This window comes from Montipora capricornis, chromosome 11, assembly GCF_036669925.1.
Source record: "Montipora capricornis isolate CH-2021 chromosome 11, ASM3666992v2, whole genome shotgun sequence".
Classification (NCBI taxonomy): domain Eukaryota; kingdom Metazoa; phylum Cnidaria; class Anthozoa; order Scleractinia; family Acroporidae; genus Montipora; species Montipora capricornis.
In genome coordinates this window covers 7,139,488-7,156,032 of record NC_090893.1, presented here as the reverse complement: position 1 = coordinate 7,156,032, position 16,545 = coordinate 7,139,488, and the positions used below count along the sequence as shown (strand labels likewise).

The 16,545-nt window shown below is 37.3% G+C and overlaps 1 pseudogene; it reads right to left on the bottom strand.

Annotated features, from left to right (window-relative positions):
• Positions 1–1,686: 1,686 nt before the first annotated feature.
• Positions 1,687–16,545, bottom strand: part of LOC138023876 (kelch domain-containing protein 3-like) — a 23,376-nt pseudogene continuing 8,517 nt past the window's right edge.

The following is a 16,545-nucleotide window of genomic DNA, read 5'->3' as shown; positions in this document are numbered from 1 at the left end:
TATTTTTCTTTCTAGAAACGGATTTTATTTACAATTATCTCCACGTTGTCCAAAAATGAACAAAAAATCAATGTGGGAAGTTCAAAAAATTTCAAGATTTCTGCTCACGGGACATCAAATCCTGCCATCTTGCGGCTGCAAGGCGCGTGAAACTGTGGTCGCTAAATGCGATCTTGATCTTTAAGGGAACCTCACCAGTTGACTAAATTCACTTAATTAGTCCACTTAAACAATATTTGGCAGAGAAGATTTCACTTCAAAGATTTAATTGCAATATATTTGGGTTTACAGACACTGGCCTTATTCGATAACGAAGCCCGATTTTGTCACATTTTGGGTGTTTTTCCGGACATGTTCTCTCCAAAACGAAGTCGGTGACTCCCCATTTTTTTTACATTTCTGACATGACTAACTCATCATCTTACAGTGGTGAAAGTTTCAGAAGAAAATCAATGTTGAAAAAATTTCGCGCGAACGTCCTTAAACGAGCACGGTGACCTATATGTTTTATTCCATAATTTTGGTGTACAAATTATTCTCTTTAAAACAAACAAAAAACTGAAAAATTTATCGGAAGGAAAAAAGATATAGCAAAAAGCGTACACAAAGCCCCTTACCCTGGGATGTAAATTATGATCTTGAAAACAACGACTCGAGAAACGCCGTTTTAAGTTGAGTGATTTTTCCATAAACTATATAAGACCGTGTTCCATATGCTCTAGACGTCCTACCTATCAGGTGTTTTTTCAAGTGTTACTTTAAAAACCCTCTTGTTTAGCTACCGCAAAATGTACCCTGTGCCGATGAAATAACGCGCGTGATCAGTATCAATACAGCCATCAGTGGGGTTATTGTAGCTCTCAAAACAGGGATTAGTAGGGAACATTGAGGGAAAGTTTCAAGAAAATCGTTCAACAACTTCTTTTTCTGACGAATCACCTTAAGAATGGTGTCCCTTCGTATAAGGTTCCGAATTAAAGCGCATCATAACGTTAAGTTCATTATTAATCTTTTTGTACACGGTTGATACATGACCAGAAAAATCCAGATTACTATTTATTTCCATTCCAAAGATCACTAATGTACAGGGAATGAAAAGTTATAGTCAGTATCACCAAACACTAGACCCTGGTTTTGCTCTCGATCATTTTACCGACATCCCAATCTCTATGTACCAAGGACAGAATGTAATACCTGAGGAGATCATGAGAAGAACACCGCAAAGAAAACTTATTTTTCATATAAGCAGGAAAATCGTTAAAAGGCAGACTTCTTTACAGTAATATGAGGACATAATTGCATGGATACGTAGTTTCTAGTTTCTCCGCACCACAAAAATGCCGGACAGAGGAGAAATAATAAGCTTAAGTTTAGGGGCATAAAATTCTTTAGTTTTTATTTTTAAATCAACGGGCTTCCGTTGCTAATTATAAAAAGGCTGTAACCTCTGGAAAACTCTTTAATTCATTTCAACAGTCAAGACAAGACTATTGTCGCAAAAATTGAACATGCTCTTTGTCTTGACTTTTTAAACGAATTGAAGAGTTTTCCAGAGATTAAAGTCTTTTATAAATAGCAACGGAAGGCCGTTGATTTAAAAATTAAAACTGAAGAATGAAGCATGAATGAAGGTAAGGCTTGGGAAAGAAGAAGACACGCAAGTGGCTAAAAAGTAAAAAGCAATACTTTCATGATAAGATTTATTTTTTCGATGTTGCCATATTTTCAGTTGAAACACAGTATACACGCATTTGATAGTTATTGACCTTTTAATATTGCCACACAACAGGATTTGTTAACGATGGGGGTTGTCCGGGAATGATCGCCGACGATCGACACATCGGGAAAATAGAAACGCTTCCTATTTTCCCGATTCGTCCCCGACCATCCCAGATCATCGGGGATATGGGCTCCTGCTACGATTTATGGTTTTCATTAGTCGGCAAAATCTGGGAGGGTCGGGAAACTGCGAAATCCCCGATCGCCTGGAATTCTCCCGACATATGAAAACTAAGCTTTAGATCGGAGGAAGAGGACGACAGCGAGTACAAGTTTTCCGTATTGAGCTTGCGCATAAGGTTTGGAGACCGACATTTTTCGAAGTGCGCGTGCTCAGAACGGAAACTGGAAGTCACACTCGTTGTCGATGCTAACATTAGGGACTTTAAGATCGGAGAACGAGGACGACTTCGAGTACGAGTTTTCCGTACTGAGCATGCGCATAAGGTTTGGAGGCCTACCTTTTTCGAAGTGCGCGTGCTCAGAACGGAAAGTCGTCCTCCGATCTAAAGGTACCTACTAGCACTAAATCTGAAGGTCACTAATAATAATAGAGAGCTTTAGATTCTAGGATTCTAGGACGAGGACGAGAACGAGTACGAGATTTGACTGCCCGTTTTTAGCGAAAATCCTTTGAAGATTTATAACCCGGACGATTAATCTTACTCTTTTTTAGCAGTGTAGGTTGCTCAGTTATTCTTATTACTGGTAGCTGGGCCTTTTTGCTGATCGACAAATGCCAAAACTGCTACCGTGTTAGTGAATTGTTTTGACACGACAATATTTTTGCAAAGCCTTGTACTAAAATGACGACGGTATCACGTTTTTCTCGCCAAATGAAGCTGGTTTGCGCGCGCTCAATGTTGTTCTACGAGAAAATCTTGTACTCGTAGTCGTTTTCGTCCTAGAATCTAAAGCTCCCTAATGACCCTTTTATCGGCAACAGCTTTAACGAGAAATGCTCCGATATTTTGCTTTTTAAAAATTCTTTTCTTTTCATTAACTTCGGGATTCATGGTAAACAAGTGTTCTGTGCAAGAATGCAATGGCGCTTAATGTTAGAGAGATCCATTCATACGATGACCGTCGCTGCTTCCAAGCTTTTCAATGGCCTCAATTTTCTCCTTGAATTCTTCTCGCTCTTTCCGAAGTTTGTCGCGGTCCTCAAGGAGCTGTCTCTGTTAGATGAAAAGGCGAAGTTATGACGAAACAACTTCGCCTCCAGAACTAAATGCGGTCATAAATCACTATATAAATCACTCGATCAATAAATTAATTTATTAAATTCGTTAAGAAATAACTGGTGATCCTTGCAATCTGATTGGCTCTGAGTAGTGCGATTTATTCGCGAATCGCATTATTTTTTTGCTCTAAACCGCAACTTTTCCCCAGAACAAAACAACCAATCAGATTTTAAGGCTTGTTTAAAGTAACCAATCAAATTGTAGAAAAATGAAAGACAAAGAGAGCATTGTGTGTTGCAAATTTTGCAACTTTTGTTCCCAACTGGATCAATAAAATACTGGTACTTCTAAATGGATGAAATAAAGTGATAACTGAACTTTGTCGTGCAATTTTGGTCTGAAATCATACTCGTGAATTCAAATCGAACAGACCAAATTGCACTCCATTCAGTTCAATTACCATTATTAATCAATAAAAAATGAGAAAATCAGTCTAGTGGCTTGCTGTGTAATTAGTTTTAAAAAAAGACAATACCTGCTCTTGTTCCAATTGTCTTCTTTCTTCTCTCAGTTTTTCTTTATGGGAAGCTATCCATTGCTCGTTTTCCTTTCTGTGTTTTTCAATCAACTCTTCAAGTTCCTTTATAACAAAGAGCAAAGAAAAGTCATCTTTTGATAACTTTCTTAGTTGATTGCTGAAAAATAATTTTAGCAGATGCTTCCATTTAAGACTGGCTTTAAAAACTCTTGCTCCACTCTGAATTTGATCAATTTTTCCGCGCCTTATGTTTCCTTTGGGTTTTTGAGACTAGTTTTTTTTTTTCACTGAAGACTGACACAAGCCTATGCACAAGCAACAAAATATTATTATTATTATTCAATTGCTAATTAATTGCTTTTCCCGTATATTCACAAACTGCGCAAAAATACCTTTGAATTAGCAGCCACTGACCTTAACAGTCACTGCTTACGAGCCAGAAGGCCCATCAGCCCGGCGCTTATCTCCGGTTTCCTTAGCACGAAGCGACTAGGAGTATTTCTACTCCCCCCTGGATGGGATGCTAGTCCATCGCAGGGTTACCACCAGCATTACGCCGGTACCCATTTATACACCTGGGTGGAGAGAGGCACCGTGAGAGTAAAGTGTCTTTCCCAAGAACACAACATAATGTCCCCGGCCAGAACCCGAACCCGGACCACTCGATCCGGTGTCGAGCACTCTAACCATTAGGTCACCGTGCCTCCCAGAGGCAGAAATAATCTTTGCCCAAGTTCGTCCCAGACGGATTATGCGTCTTACATCGGTTATCCCGTCTTTACACTAGACGGACAATATGAGACACATAACTCGTCTAGACGGATTATGCGTCTCAAGTATAAAAACGGCCAATTTTAGAAGCAGTGTCTTTCGTTCTAACAAAGAGTGCTAATAGGGAAGATATCTGTTTACAAACATTGCTTTTGTTATTCAAATGTGCCAAACACAGGAACAAAAGACCCTTTGTTCCGACAGCCAATGAGGATCTGGTTGGCACATTCATGACAATAGGTGACGTTAAGAATACCTTCCCTATAAGCAGCTTTCACGATAGCGTCATTTGACTACAACTACCAGAGTAGGCCATTTCGGAAAGTACCATAATACTCTTTGTTTGTCGCCCAAATTTTGCATAAGCATAGTTTTTGTTTTCTCTTGGGACCATCTTAAGTTCCAAGAGAAACTGGAAACAATGCTTATGCAAAATTTGGGGGAACAAACAAAGAGTATTATGGTATGATCCGAAGTGGCCTATTCAGTTCGCTTTTCTTTCCTAATTGCCCCCCACAGGGTTTTGGCCTCGAGGAAGCAACCTAGAAGTCCCCCGCGTAAAAGGGTAAATGTAGAGAGGGTAGATTTGAAAGCTGGGGTGTTGAAAGTTGGACCTTCGAGCAATTCAGTAAGCCGCAACAGCAATTCAGCTTTCAAATTTCTTTACGGTGGTTAATTTACCATATCAGTAAACCCAGTTGATAACCCATTTCTGTGTTTCATTTTCCCACGGGCACAGCACCACAACTTCTTTAAAAACAAATGTCATTTATCCATTTTGAGTTTGACTGTTGCTTGTACCCGAAAAAATCCTTAATTGGTTCATTTGATAGAAATAACAGCCGATATCACCCCTCTACCGTCTACGTTGTTGGTACCCTTTGCTGTTTTAGTTATTTTTGTGATTACTTGCATTTCTGGCAAAAAAGCGTCAGTTGGTTGAGAATCAGAATATCATGTAGGGATTGCATTCCGCTAGTCACCCCGGGGGGGGGGGGGGGTACTCCGTAATATGGGCTATATAGGTATGTGAGGCCCCAAAGGGTATGGTTTAATAGTCGTTTTGGTCTGAAATAGGGTATCGATTTTGACCATTTTGGTCTGAAATACGTATGGTTTGTTCAATCAAGTCTTGAATTGGGAATGTTTTTTAAGAAGAAGCTTTTTATCATTAGGTGACAAGACCATCAACAAAACCCTTCTCAAATTATTAAGCTAACCGTGAAATGGCTGAAAAAAAATGTACGTTTGAAATAGGCTATCAAATATTTGGTCAGGTCTGAAAAAGGCTAAGGAAAATCGCAGATTTTGATCTGAAATAGAATAAGGGTTTCAGGAAGCGGGATGCACACCCCCACCCAATTTTCTGGGAGTACTCCCCCCCCGGCGCTAGTCATCTACTCTCAGAGTCTTCTGAATCTTAAAATTACAGAGGATGTTCAAGTCTTTTTGGATAAGGACGTTACAACCCTTACGCCCTGTCTCACAATCATTGCTCAAACCCCGTGGGAAAAAAATCATTTGGCAAACACACCCACTATTCCCACAGACTTCCCAGTGTCGTGGTCCGATCTATGGGTCTATAGTAAATGGTATCTGATTTCTGATTTTGAGGTAACCGTGCCTGTACAGTTCAAGTTAAGTTAATCCTTAATCTCACATTCGCAATTTTACCTTCTGTTGCTTCTCGTACAATTCGATGTGAGCTTTTTTCTCCTCGTGAAATGCCTCTGCAGAATTTTTTAGAGCTTCCCTTTGCCTATAAACAAAATAAGGGCAAAAGAAGAAAAGCTTTTAACTAAGAAAAGCAAGAGTCTCTCCCAAACAAGACCTCAATTCCCATTCCAATTCCAAAACAGCAATGAGAAACTATCAAGTCGTCAGACTACGTGCACAATACTTACGTTTCAAGCTCAGCATATTTATTGGCAATATCCTCAAATAATTCCTCCACACGCTTTAGAAATGACGCCTTTTCATTTTCAAAGTCTTGGGGCTTTGCTGGCTTTCAAAAAAAGGTGGAAAAAAAGTGTAATGTAAGTGGCGATGACATTTGGCAGATCTATTTTAGAAACAATGGAATATCTGATGCCATCTGATCATGAAGGCTATCAAATTCCATAAGTTCTACAATCTTGAACAAAAGTGTTGGGACACTTCAGTTGACAATATATTTCTTGTGTCTTGGAACATAGACAATAAACGTCACAAAGTGTCACCCAAATGCTGCCCCCAAGTAAGGAAAAACCAATGCATTTACCCCAAGCTAAAAGTAACACAAACCTTTACCCTAACCTTATTGTTAGAAAGAGATAGCAAAGGCTAAGACTAAAGCGGCACTTCGTGTTGGATGTCAAAACTGGGAGTGCATTAGCGGGAAAGTGATAAAATATATTAATTTGAGCATCTGCAATCAGTCATCACTCCCTTCTTTTGTCCGGTTATGTTGGGTTCTTAGGCTCAGCAGATTGCCACTTGAAGTGAAAGATAATTAAATTAGGTACTGGTAGTGGGTAGTAGATACAGCGAGTTTCAATCAAGTGTCGTAAAACCAAAACCAAAGTAATTACTTTGGCCAATCAAAAAGGACGGAGACAATCCAGTAAACCAATCAACACTCGAAGTAATTACACGTAGCCAACACAAAGCGCGGGAAAATGTGCACGCACGAGCCATGATTGGTTTTGGTTTCATTTCTGATTGGTCGAAAAAATGGAGCGCGAAATGTGAACCAATCCCTGAGTGAAGTACATGTAATGAAAAACCAAAGCAATTCGATAATTACTTTCCACACTCAATTGAAAACCGCTCTATAAGTTGCTTTTGTGGAAAACAGACTGTGAACAAGCAAGACCATTTCAATAATAATTTATTATTCATGGGCAGGTTTTCCATTGACTTTAAACGATGATTGCATACACATGTAAGATGCTGCGTTTTTCATGAACTGTTGTTTGAACACAAGAAGGAACAGCATATTCTGTACGAATTTCAGCTCCTTTGTATCTACATGGAGACCACCTTAAGCATATCTAAAGTTAGAGATTTTGGGAAAGGCTTTTTGACATGTTGACCATAGAGGTTTTCAAAACTTTTACCTAGTACTAACTAATCATTAAAAAGCTACCCCCAATAAAAAATTATAGACTTCAAAGGCCGACAAAATGAGACAATTTCACTCCTGTACCTTGGTTTTTGCTGGCAAAATTGGACTGTAAGGTGCTGGAACTGGAACGGACAAGTCATATGTAGAAAGGGGATCTAAAATGTCACTAGAACAAACAGGAATACAAACAAGAATTAAATGGCAAATGAACAATGTAATAGTCTATTTCAGTTGTGAGAGTGGAGCTGGATGTGATGACTTTGGCACAAGTTGTCAAAATGCCATTGTTACTAATCCTTTGCATGACATAATATATAGTGATCACTCAGACATAGACACATAGTTTGCAAATACAGTAAAACCCTGAAGAACCTATTTGACAAGAAGAACCTATTTTACCTGAAGAAACTATTACCTATTGCCTATTACCTGAAGAGCCTATTTTTTAAGAACCTTTTAGCCAAAAAGTGTCAGTTTGACCATAGTTAATAGCTAAATCCTAGCTATTATTTAAAGCTAAATAATAGCTAAATCCTCTATTAACTATGGTTTGAGCCCCTCTAAACAAGAAGAGTTCTCTACAAACGTCCTCTTTGTGAGAAGAGCATTACTTTAGCCTAGAGCTGATGATGTCACTTGAGCTTTTGATTTTACTTATTACACTTCACTTTTACATGAATTTTTTAACTCTGTATTTAAATTTTATTCAAATTTTATGTAAGAGATACGGGAAACTGGCTGCTGAATAGGGGACAAAGGCTTATACCACTAAATTCCACTATCTACAACATGATTTTTTCCTTCAGAAAATAAGACCCTAGATAGCCTAAATTTCTGTTCATTACCATTTACCAAGGTATGTAAGAACCTGTTAAGGCTAAATTCTTAAGATGGAAGGTTCTTACTCGCGGGCTTTTACTGTAGCGTACATGTTATCATAAGACATGCATCAGACCACAGATATGCACACACAGCTGTACCTTGACTGGGAAGATGAGAAATTGTTGATTCCTGTAAAAAAAGATGGCAACAGGCCATTCTTCAGTTTTTTGCTCTCACATGTTACCTGGAGACTGGAGTGTGACTTTCCTAGGACACAGAACTCACAGATCCCAGTCTCCATTTACAATATATCTAGCTGTATACCATACATTCAAAAAATGATCAGTATATAGCTACAAAAGACGTTAAATTTCAAGAAGAGTCAATGTACAGGTAAATGAACTAGGAGATGTATCCTTGATGATTGCATGGCTTAAGAAAAGTTAAAGGTTCAACTCCTGTTGTAAGCAAATTTTTTTGCAATAATTTGTTGGAGCCATATCTGTAAGTTACTTAATTACCAGGCTTTAATAAGAATCAACATATTAATTTTTTTCAAAACTATTGCTCCTTTAAGGAGAAAGGATGGCACAGCCGGTTAATGTGCGGCCTTCATGCAAGAGGTCCTGAGTTTGATCCCCGGAACTCACATCCTTGTTTTGACTTCTTTCCTTCCAGTGTAGCCTAAGTAGCTTTAAATACCTGTAAAACTGAGCACTGATGGTGAAGGGGGAGTAAAATGAGCAAACCAGCAATTTTTTCGTCATTTTTTTAAATAAAATGCGATTCCGGAGTTGTCTTTAAAATGTACTCATCACAAACACATAAAATACCTAGGAAGAGAATTTAACTACGGATACTGGCTATGGCACTGAAATTTGTAATTCCAAATGTTTGAACACTAAATATTCCTTATTCATTTTCTTTTTTAAGCCATTATTCATTACTCTGCTTCCACCCCCAATTAGATTGATCTACCATTTTACTGAAATTCAACTTTCAACCTAATGAGATTATAATTTTGTCATTTGAAACAGAACAAAGAGTAATGCATGCAAGCATTTATTGACAATATGAGGCAATCCTTTGGGCAAATCTTGCCAGGCTAGGCTATCTGCCGATTTTAAGAAAGCAATAAAATTTATTGGTCTATTTTCTCTGCTAGAAGAAAATGTAGACAATAGTTGGGGCACGGCCTATACATGTGTGAATATGGTAACTTTATGTTCTATGTCAAGTGATCGGAAAAACAAGAATTATAACTTCTGTATAATATTGTTTCAACTGTCTAGTAACCATTGGTCACTTAGATATAATTAAGGGCACATTCGATTGATGCTATTCCAGAATAAGAATATACGTGGCATGATGATTAAAACAGTATGTTTGGTGCGTTTTGAATTAAACAGCAAGGATAATAAAAATATATTTAAAATAGCATTTTAGAAGATACTTGACAATTTTAAAGCGAGTCTCCGTAAAAACGAAGGATTTCTAACTTATATTCCACATATTCCTATTCCGGAATACGGTCAATCGAATACACCATTTGACCCATTTTACCTGTCATTTCTGGAGGCAGATGCTTTAAAGCTGCTCTTGTTTGCAAAATACAAACGTCATTGAAATCTTTCTGATCATTCATTCCACCAAAGATCACAAGCTAAAGAGCATCGTAAAGACAAAAGAATAATAACTCATAAATTTGACTGCCAATTGACGCTGAAGACGACTTCCGATCAGGTTGTCAAAACATCAGTCACTGCCAAAGGTCCTTCTAAGGACTACTTTCACCTGGACAATCAAATTCTATCGAAGGATGTAACTCCTGGGTTCAAACCATTTTGTAGTATTGGTAATAGTTTTATAAAGAATTATTATTAAAACTAAGAAAAAAAGTAAAAAAAAAAAGAGTGAACCATTTATAAGGTTAAAAATTACATTTAAAAAGTTAACTCCAAACATTTTCTGATTATGATGACATAGTGTCAAAAATGTTGGATTTCACTTTTTACAACTTTTTAGCCTTGTGAATACTTCATTTTTAAACAAGCAAATTTTATGACAAACAAGAGTACTACTTTAAATTGTCACAATTTGTCAGCAAACACCCACATAAAAAAATAATAATTACCCGGTGGTTTATTAGAACATACAGGTTGTAATTTAGAAAATTAATTAAACCCCCCCGGTAATAACAACTGATTCAGGCTGAAATTCTAAATGCAGTCTTATGATTAAAATGAGCTTTATTAAGTTCCTTGATAATGAAGGCATAATGTTAATGAGCAAAAAGTGCTTTACCAATCACCAAGAATACTAAATAAACTATTATTGTTGCTGATTGGGTAAAAGCACACTACGTCGCTTATTTTTTCCTATAAATGTAGCTTCAAATTTATTGTAAACCATCACTAGTTTGTAATAATTAATAATTATCATTATGAAAACAATGACAAATGTAATAAAAATTATCCCAAAAATTCCTCTTATCATTCCTTCCTTCAATGCTCCAGACTTTTAAGCCTTAGCACTTAGAAATACATCTTTGCTAAGACAATTAATAAACATGTTCTTATTCTTAAATCAGTTTCATTAAGTTCATTGATAATGAAGCCATTGTTTGAGCAAAAGGTGCTTCACCGATCACAAACAATACTAATTAAATTATTATTGTTAATGATCGGGAAAAGCACACTAAGTTGCCTATTGTTCTTCCTCTACATGTAGCTTCAAGTTGTGAACCATCCCTGGTTAGTTATTTATTAACGAAAACAATAACAAATGTGACATTAATTAATAAATCCTGAAAATTCTTATCATTCCTTCCTGCAATGGTCTAGACTGTTAAGCCTACACTTAGCACTTAGAAAATATATGTCTTTGTTAAGACCACAAAGAAGACTGAAAACCTCTTTAAAAAAGCTAAGCACGATGTGCATAGAATATAACATAAATGACTCTTATTAATTACATTATTCCTTTTTTTTATGAGTCAACCTGATTTCATAGTAATAGACCATTTTACAGTTGTAGCTAAGCTGCCTGGCTTTAGAAATTATGGAAGCGAGGCTGCCGGTGACCCTGTTTTGATACAAACCTTTGTGCTTTTCTAATGTTAATGTAGACTAATTTGAATCACAACAACACAATTTACATGATAAAAGCAGTGAGGTCTGTATCGATTCAAGGTCACCGGCAGCCTTGCAGCCATTCATAAGCCAGGTCACTGAGCAAAGTAAAATGGCCTATTGAAAATATAATAATTGCTGTGCCAGTCAGTTACACAGTTTAGAAAGAGATAAGGACACTTTTGGTTTTTTTACCACATGTAGTAAAAAGGTCTTTGATTCTGGACTCTGGTACTCAAAATCCCATCAAGTAGTACCTGTCCATAAATTAACACTGCTGTATGTCCTAGTCTCTTCTCCGGTCCAGAGCCTCCACAGTGAAGTTTCTTCCATTTTAATTTAGCTGAAAACAAACAAAATGTAACACAACTTACAGTTGGACTGTTAGAAGATAAGTGAATCATACACTTTCAAGTCACAACACACAAATGTGAGAATATCGCACTGTTTATAGCAACCAATCAACTTAAATAACAACTACAAGTATGATCCCTCTGACAGTACGAAAAAATCCCTTTGTTCTCATACTCTGTCTACACATCTTGACATTGTCATAATGTTATTTTGTTAGCTCAACATTGTACATTGTATGAACATGCAGCATGCATTTTTGATGATGTGTGCACAACATATTTTTCTATTTTCGTTTAAAAACTAGTTTTTGCCATTTCTTTATAACAAAATTATCTTGAACTTATGGCTCAGGTTTCAACATTGCTGTATGATGTTAGAACATGTACATGTATAACTCAAGCTGGAGATCTCCATTTTCTATTGATGGTTACAACTATTCACCGAAATGAAAGTGGACAGTGGTGGATATTTACCGCGCCTCGAAGCAGCGAAGTAAATATCCACCACTAGCCCTGACCCTGAGGTGAATAGTTGTTTTAGTATATACTAAAACAGTGAGATAATAGAGCGAAAAAAGATGATTTCAATCACTTATTCCGGCAAAGATTACAACATTTTCGGGCACAAATTCCAAGCGAATTTTTCGGAGGTGAATAGCAAAGGATATCCAGAGTTTGAGTAGCCAATCAGAGCATGCGTTCAACGCTATCCAATGTTTTAGTACATACTAAATAGTATTAGTATATACTAAAACAGTGAGTAGCATTGAACGCAGGTGCTGATTCGCTCATCAAACTCCGAATATCCTGAACTATTTACCTCCGAGCAACTCGGGAAAATATGGCGTCCCAATTTGCATCGGTGACAAGTGAAGAAAACATCCAAATAAATTTTTTGTGCTGCATATTATCTCACTGTTTTAGTATATACTAAAACAACTATTCACCTCAGTGTCAGTGGCTAGTGTTGGATATTTACCTCACTGCTTCGCGGCTCGGTAAATATCCACCGCTAGCCACCTCCACTTTGGTGAATAGTTGTTAACTATTCAGATAAGTCGAAACTCTTTGCAAAAAAAAATAAGAAATCTCTGGAGAGGATGCAGAACCAATTTGGAAACAAATACAAAAATAATATTAATGATGGAAAGATGTAATGTACATTTAATGCGTCTGTGAGAAGGATAGAATACAAGTTGCTTGGCAATTGGCGAAAGGACAACTGAAAAATCAGAGTCCTAAGCAGCATTCGAACCTACAACCTCTTTAACACAGGTGGGATGCTCTACCCACTGAGCCACTAGAACTCACTGGAGAGCTACAGCTGTACAATCCTGGTCAAAATTGTTGGGACAATTCCTGCTTTTCCCCCTTCCCCCCATTACAAAGTTGATTTTTCGTGGTCTGTGAAATCAAGATTAGTTCATTGATCGCTCAAATGTTTCAATATTGTCTGGGGGAAAGGGGAGACGCGAAAGATGCAGGGAAAGAAGAGCATGCGTTGCTCATACATGTATAACGATGGAAGCATGTACAGGAAATTCTCTTTTCGTTTTGGCCAAATTTGACAAGTGTCCCAATGTCGTTTGACCAGGAACTTGTACTCAATTTGGAAACAAGGTGAAAGCAAATTCACTGAGCAGTGCTCGAAATTAGGGCTCATCCGCTAGTCCCAGATAGCCAAAAAAGCTTACCGGGTGACCAGTTTTTGGTAAAATGAAAAGCCTGGTTTCCCGAAGAAAAAACAACAGACAACCCAGCCAAAAATAGAAAGGGAATTACATAAGCAGCATCCAACTCACTCGTTGGTTTTGTAATGCCAATGTCTAACATTAAGTGTGAATTATATGTAACAATAATTTGCTGCAACTGAGCATTTCCCTGTGTTTTGAATATCTGCAGCTTTTACAAAAAATTATCAGATAGGAAAATGCAAGAGACAGCATGAAGGCGATGGAGATCAAAGACTCCATTTTGAACTTAAACCACTGGTGCACACTTACATGTGCATGTGTAGACCTATTGGGGCTCCACTGCCACCCGTGTGATTGTAGCCTGCAGTGCAGGCGTATTTTGGGTGCGCGCGTGCACATTTTCGTATTAGGCCACCATCTTAGATCTGGTAACTGTGGAAGATTGGGTCAAGGAAATATTTGCCGAGGGAGCAGGCGTTAAGTGGAAAAATGGGGAAGGGGGGAGGGGGAGGGTGCCCCACCCCCAACCCGCCACTTCACCAACCCTCTACCGGTCAAGCATCTAATCACAATCCAAGATGGCGGCATCGAAAACCTGATTTATCTAGCATTCCACGCCAAAATAACGCCTGCACTGCCACCCGTGTGATTGCATCTCAACATGCCATGCATGTTATTAAAGGGGGTTTCCTAATGGGCAACCAAGCATCTATCAGGGCAGCCTAATTTACAGGTTTAGTTGCCCAGCTTTTGAAACATTGACGACGTGGAATTTTAAATTTCAAGCACTGATGAGCGACCTTGGTTTTCCAATATTATTCAATAATAATATAATTATTATTATTATTATCATTATTATTACTATTATTATTATTGTTGTTGAAAAACCCAAGGAGGGTCTAAATCATTCTGTTATGGAGAAGATTATTTTTTTCACTTTGCAGAGATTATTAACCATAATAATAATAATGATAATAACAATAATAATAATAATAATAATAATAATAATAATAATAATAACAACAATAATAAAATTCTTTGTTTTCCAAGACTAACAAACAATACATGTAGTACACAAAAATTTGGTTTTATCAACAGAGTTGATAATGTAAATTGACCACTGTACAGGGATTCTAAAACCTGACGTTTCAAATGTTACCCCTACGTCAGAGCGAAGGGCTAACACTGACAAAGAAACAACAAAAAACCGCAAAGGGCTAATGCCCTGTACAGTGGTCAATTTACATTATCAATTCCGTTGATAAAACCGAATTTTTGTGTACTACTTCCCCACATGTAGTAGTTGCATGTAACTCACACAAGCTCAATTTCTGAACATCATCAAATGGTGTTGTCACCTTTGCCTTGTCATTTGACCCACCAAACAAGTAAATATCCTACAAAAGAAAGCACTAATCTTGTAATGCATACCCCAAAAAATCTACCTGAAGTTTTGAGAGGGAGGGGTAGCTAGGAAGTGTGAAGCAATAGAAAAATGGCTGACATGAATTGCAACCCAAATGGCAGAGCTTTCAAGCAAGGACACTATAACCATTCTGCCAAATTTTCATGTTGCTCCTGAAGTCAAAGGGTGGACCAAAACTTACAGTTACATGTTGTAATGTCCTTCATCTAGTATCTATTAGTTTCCTGCAAAGCCTATCATTGTTTTTGATTGCCCAAGACTGTTCTCTCATCCAGTTGCATAGACCATAGCAAGGATTTCTCCTGTCTTTAGACTTAGTTTAACATACACTGAACGTACCTTGCTATGGTGAGCGCATATTGTGTGCAAGCTCCTAGCATGAGGAATTTTCCCAGAAACAATAACAGCTTCCCATCTCAGCGTCACTGTGTTAAAGAAATTGAACATTAACAAAAAAAAGAATTCATTGTATCTTCCCAAGAAAAGCATATTACCCAGTAGATAATTTAAGTGAATGATGAGTTACAGACTGTAATGTTACTATAATTATTATTGCTATGATAAATAGGTAAGGAATTTCTAAAGGTTTAATCTACGGTACCAGAAATTTCCTTTAGAACTACTTGAGGGATACAGCATTACATGTACTAACATTTAAAATGTCCAAAAGGTTAGAACCACAGTCACACAACCCTAGTGGAGAAATAATTAATTTAGTGCTAAGTTATTAGTCTTTGTAAACATATTGGTAGTATGAGTCAACAGAAATGCTAAGTTACAAGTAATTTTGCAGTGGAGCTGACGTAGATGTAAAAGCCACTCATTACAGGTAATTAAAGCAAATGAAAACCTTCAAACTGGCTAGGCCCAAATATTGTTTTTAGACCTACTGAGGCCTACAGTAGTAATAGTGTTAGCATTAGGAAATGCTTTGTAAAGAGTGACCTGTGAAAAGTTACCTTTACTTTAGATCCGTCAAGTCAGTTGCACAAAATGTCAATCTTGCCCTCTTCCCAAAAAAACTTTCTCCAGTCCACTACTACATATAGTACAATAATTATTGTTTGTGACGCCTTTTTTGGTTTTCATGGCTCTCTAAATTACGACTGGGATATCAAAACATACTATAACACAAAATGGCATGAGTTCTAAGACATCAAATGGAACACACAATAACAATTTCATATCTTATTCTTGGTTATTTCTTATACCTGTATCAAAGAAATGCAGGTCATTGAACCAAAGCTTATGGCCTCCACTTCCACCCATTATGTAAATTTTTCACCAATCACAGTACAGGCATGATCACACCTACACAATTTGTATAAGTAAAGTTACAATCATATGATTACACCTTCAGAGAAGGTCAAATTCAGCATTAATTTTAACACTAAAGCTCTCCACAAGAGGTAGCACGAAAAGCCAGAATCCAAAATCCGGAAACCGGAAACCAGAATTATCCACAATTTGCGAGAACTACATCAACTTACCCACTCCTACAGTAGTATGCTCTGCTATAATCCAAATACTTAAGTATTTAACTCTGAGGAAATGTAAACTGTAAAATGGATCGGACCTTGTTATTCTGGACATTAGTAAGACTTCAGAATGGCAATCAAAGATTAAAACACAACTTTGTTTATACAGTGTACATTATTACCTTTTAAACTTGACCACGTACAATAAACAATTTCGAGTAAGATAACCAAGATGAACAAGAAACCTGGAGTGTTTACCATTC